The sequence below is a fragment of the Morone saxatilis genome, unplaced genomic scaffold (genome assembly GCF_004916995.1).
Source record: "Morone saxatilis isolate NCDOM2014 unplaced genomic scaffold, NCSU_SB_2.0 Contig15, whole genome shotgun sequence".
In the NCBI taxonomy this organism is placed as follows: Eukaryota; Metazoa; Chordata; class Actinopteri; family Moronidae; genus Morone; species Morone saxatilis.
In genome coordinates, this window is record NW_023339707.1 from 16,444,467 (window position 1) to 16,449,896 (window position 5,430).

The window sequence follows — 5,430 nt, forward strand, 5'->3', positions numbered from 1 at the left end:
ACGCTGCGGTGGTTTTTCGGTCCTGACTGCTGTTTGCTGAGGTTGTTCGACGTGCACACCTTGGACGAGCTGGGACGGTTTTTGGTTGGGGTGCGACCTGGTTGGACGCCATGATTGATGTTGGCTGCAAGCTTGGAATGTGGGTCGGTATATTGTGCGCTTTTGTTAGTTTAAGTCGGGTATATGAGTGTCACATTGTGAGGAATGTTGCATGTGGGTAATAAAAGCAACTGGCTTCGAATCAGTAGAGCGTGTGGTGCCTTAAAGCTGGTTTTGTAGCGGCAGATTATACACCAGGGTGATGGGGAGAGTTCAAAGGTGGAACGCAGCACACGTATGTGCATCCAGAGTATGGCTGCACATTCAGGAGGGGTTGATTAATCAATCAGGGCAAGTAAAGTGATACCTGGTTCCAGGTCACGCGCAGTCCATCTCGGAAATTGAACTGATTCTTGTGTGAGGGTAAAGCGCAGCTTGGAGGACCAAGATGCCGACTCAATAACAAATCAGGTTACGCTTGTTTAATCCCAGCAGCGTGGCTCTTCCTTATTTGTCATATGTGAGCATCAAAGTCGGGAGTTGGTGTGCCTTCGGCTCTAGCAGCAAACGACGCGCTGAAGCCATTGTGTTGTACCGCACTCACATCCAGGACGGAAGTTTTTGCGCATTTAGATCAGGCAAAATCTGGGGTTTAATGGCTAGGTCAGGAGAGTGACGCGAGAACAGTGCTATTCCAGCGCCAGTCTCTCGTGGCTTAGCAATTGTTGGTTAGCGTCGCATGTCGACAGCAGACAGGGCCACCATTCGCATCTTAAAGTCTGGCCGCCTGCTGGATGCAGCAACGCATGTCCTGGTGTCTGAGGCCCGCACGAGACGATTCAAAGCGGGCGACCGGAATGGAAATGATGACACAATGCTGGCGAGCTATGTGAGGACTCAGCGCCCTTGCGTCACCATCAGTCCTCCCCGGTACACCTTAATGCGCATAAATGGAGCATGGTTGCGCCTTTTTGGCACCGGATGGCTGGTGGTCCACTTGGTCCCGTCCTCTATCAGGCCATCGTGCTGCAATGTCCGGGCCTACCTGAAACCATAGTACTGTGTTGCCGAGGTATGTGTGTCACCGCTTATTATCCCTAAGAATGGGCCCATAATTGTGGCGTGGGTGGCTGGGTGGTGTGCAATTTAGGCCTGCTATAGCGCTATGACATCGGGCTAGTACAGTTAAGACAGATTGTTGTGAACTTGTGGCTGGGTCCACATCCTGACCCTTCTAGACCCACCAAGCAAAAGCCTTGGTGTGGTATAAAATCACCACGGGCCAATTGGATGCTTAAGTTTGTTCCGGCTTGGAGGATGGAGATAATTCGCGCCGTGTGGCGGAGGGAGATGCGCTACTGACAGTTGCAATTTGGTTTTGAGTATTTTCCTAAAACGCGATGAACGGGCCTGCAGAGTATTAAAACGGGAGATATTGATGGTAAAGTAGAGGCGTCGGTAAAGCATGCGCCTTAGTGTGATTATAAGGCTGCTCCAAAATCGTGGTTGGAAGTTGGCTCATTTGATTTGATAGCAGAAGAGAGGTAACTTGGGCAAATTATCAGATTCTCTTATAAAATGTGTTTACTTGTATCTTTGATTGAAATACACACGCAGATTTATGTCTCTAATCGGCATTTGCGTAGGGCAGATAAATATGAATTTGCTGTTTTGAGAAATGAAACACTTGTTTAACTCTGAAAGAGGTATACAGGTAAGAGATAGTAGACTAAAAGACAAACAAATGATGACGAAACTGATTGTGTTCGTAGCAATGCAATTCACAATTGTTACAATTTCTCCGGATGCAACAGCAGCGAAGAACCAGATCACATGCGCGTCGGCGCAGCTCATGCCTCGCGGGCATGCGCCCTGGCAGAAGGTCCTGCCATGGGTGGTGTCCCGAGAGAATGTTGAAAAACCAAAAGCACTAGAAGTGAGCGCCGTGTGCCTACAAAGAACATGAAGAGCGCTGCAACCAAGAAAGCGCGGGGGGGGGGGGGTGTTCAAAAGCTGTCTTGAAGAAGTGTACAAATGAAAGAGAACTAACGACAATGCCACAGAGTACGGGCAATTTCAGCAGAGAAAGACAACATTGTGCCGGCCAGCAATGTGAATTATGTCAGATGAAAATATCTCTGTGGGCATGGTTATTATTGAGTGGTTGTTGTGTTTCTTATCTCACTAGAGGTAGCAGTGTGCGTCACTGCATATTATTATATATCGTCTCGTTTTCAATAAATCTATATATCTTTCGATACATGGGTCTGATGTTATATTGATTCTATGTCTTTTTTATTTTTCTTTTCATATTTCACAGGTTGTGTCGTGCAGTTTGGTTCATCGGAATGGTGATAAATTGTCACTCAGAATCTCTATTTTTAGTTTAAACTGTATGCCGGTACTTTTTATAATATCTCCTGTTGCTATTATGTTTAAGTGGTACTGTGAGATTAGTGGTTATATATGTGTTCTACTGTCTGTCTTAACCTGCAGCTACTGTGATATTGTGGAGCCAAGAGTATAAGGGACAGTTTGTTGCAGGGAAGATTAGTACAATTTATAGATCGACACATGTTCAATTTCTCGTTCAGATGTGTGTTTGAGAAAGTATTTAAATTTTTGTAACTATACAGTATCGTATTTCCTGTGTTATACACCAGCGGCGCTGCCGCGGTAACCGTGCGGAACCAGGGAGGAAATGTTACCTTGTGGACAATTAAAATAACTGGTACAGTCTTTGAGACGTACATTATACGCGTGTGAGGCTGTATAATCATTTTTAACAGTTTGTATATTACTGCTGGACTAAAGGTTTAATTGGGGCCGGTAGTACGCTACGGTTGACATCAATCAGGAACTGGGGCTTAATAGTGCTTAGTTGTAAAGGTGGTTAAGACTGTTTATTCAGAGGTTGTCAACAGAGGTACGATTTGTGCTGCATGTTGGGCAGGCCGTAGTTGGAGCGGTAGTGAGCCTGGTGTGAAGCAACAGGAGTAATTGCGGACGATCGTACCTCAGTGTTAAAAAACTGTAGAACCTGTATCTTCGTCCTCAGTAAAGCGAGAAGATTTAATTCTAGTAGCGATAAAATTGGTATATTGTATGCCGACTTCAGAATGTATTAGAACGGTTGCTGATGGGACAGAAAGTAGGACACAGAAATAAAAAAATAAAAAAAAGATAAAAAAGAAAATAAATAATTGCAAAAAAAAAAATAAGCGTTGAGCATGGAGATGATGAATTCTGAGATGATCGTTGTGCTGTGTTGATTCTTGTGACCCGTATTCTGCCTCTATTGGTTGACATGTCTTTGATGCAGACCAACACAGGTCAGCACTAGCAGTGCGCAGTGCACTACACTCTCACGACGCCCAGGTGGTGGTGGCAAGGGAGTGAGGACCAGACGTGTGTGAGGTGTCTGCTAAACCAGTGGTTTTGGCTGCTCATGTGGGATAGAAAGGAGTGATTTCATGGCATGGCTCGGAGCTGTTTGAGGAGTAGTCTTTTGTGTGCGCTGTGTTTGGCTCCAACGGCCTATGGGCCTGGATAGTACTCAAGAAGCCACTATGGCCCGTTAAGTGCGTACCGTGCGTGCCGTAGAGTGGCAGTCGGCCGCGTCTGACAGGCGCGTGTGTTCGCTAGATTTGTAAGTTCTCTCCTATGTGGCAAGTGTCAAGTGGTTCTGAATGCACATTGTAGCATCGCTCAGCTCACGACGACACGCGAGCCTGCAGCACACTGTACGTTACAACCAGGGCGCGGGAGAGGACCAAGATCGAACCAGATCGCTGGCGAAGACTGCTGACTGATGGGGTGTCGTCCGGCAGTGGGGACAAAAAAGGTTATACAAAGAAGGTCTACGATTTGGTTAGTGTATTGTGTACAATATGCCGTCACCAGAGGCGGGCGGCGGGCGCGGCGCGATGACCTGGTAGCCCTCTTAGACAGAGGCGAGAGCAGCGATGCGGATTTGGGTTGTGTGTCAAAGGCAGTCATGAATGGCGGGAAGGCGGGGACGGAGTTGAGACTCCACCAAGAAAATGACGTGGCAGAAGCAAGGGTGGAGTGTGTCCCGTGCTTGTTGGTTCAGCTGTCGTCTGTGGCGGCGTCGGGTACGAAAGAGAGCGCTGTAGGACCATGTGGAGAGAGGAAGATGTGCTGAACCTGCACTGGTGTTTAAGTCGTGCGCCGGCGCGGTACGCACTGGTAAGAAGCCCAACGCGCCCCGTCTGCTTGCAGGCGAGCCTGTCACCATGACGCCCGCCGCAACTCTCTGTCGTTCACCGTCGTATGACAGTTTCACACGTCCGTCGTCGCCCCCCAGCCCCGCCTCTTTGGGAACGGCGATGAGCCGGCGTGCAGTCAGTGGTTCCCGAGAGAGGAGCGCAGTGTGGATTCGGGCGACGCGTTGCTGCAGAAGTGCAGGCCCATGGGCGGCCGTTCATCGTCGTGATCAGACGTCAAAAGGGGTGAAGAGGGATGTCTGGTTTGTAACTGTGTCTGTGTGTTGTTTGCATGTGGTCGGGTGAGTGTTGTGTGCCTGTGTTTTGCGCTCATATGCCGCAAGACCTCGAACCACGATGGCGTCAGCAGAAGCGTTTTGCCGTATCGCACAAGGCACCTGGACACCCACGGCATGGTAGACGCCAGACAGTGTGGGCAGCCAAGCATCTGGCCTGGGGTGGGAGAGCAGAGAGTGGGAGAGGGATGGGGCAGCAGCTGGATGACAACGCAGTCTGAGCTGTTGGGGAATATAATGTCCTCTGTCAGCGGGCGCGTGGTGTGTGAGTATTCTGCGGCACTAGTGCTTTTGTCGGGGTGGTCTGGTAGTGTGGAGGCTGTGTAGAGCGGATGACGTCTCAGTTTTGTTGCAAGAACTTCCCTTCACTTTGGTTAATAGCCTCAGAGCTTTTTGCCCTCCGCTTTTCCCTGGCCTCATGTCTCTCCGTCCCGCCACGAGTCCGCCTCCCCGCTTTCTACGAACTCGGGATGCGTTCACTCGCGTGCTCACTCTTTCCACTTTTGGTAGACTGTGTCGCTTCTTGTCAAAAGGATATGAGCTGTACAATCGCAGGGCATGCCGTGTACTGATTGCACTGGCCTAAATCTTGTAAATGCCTCACAGGTCCATGGACTGGTGGTGGTGGCGACAAGAGCAGGCGTCAGGCACGCACGACACACATCATACGACGACAGCACACACACAGCACACGAACACACAACCCACACAACCACACACACACATGCAAACACACCTCAACTCACTGGACAAATGTACATGGAAAGCCCTGGGGTCAACAATCATCCCTGTGTTCAGCCTTTTGTACACATAACCTCCTTCATTCACATAGACTACTCTCTGTATCTCTTTCTCCCTTGCTGTCTCTC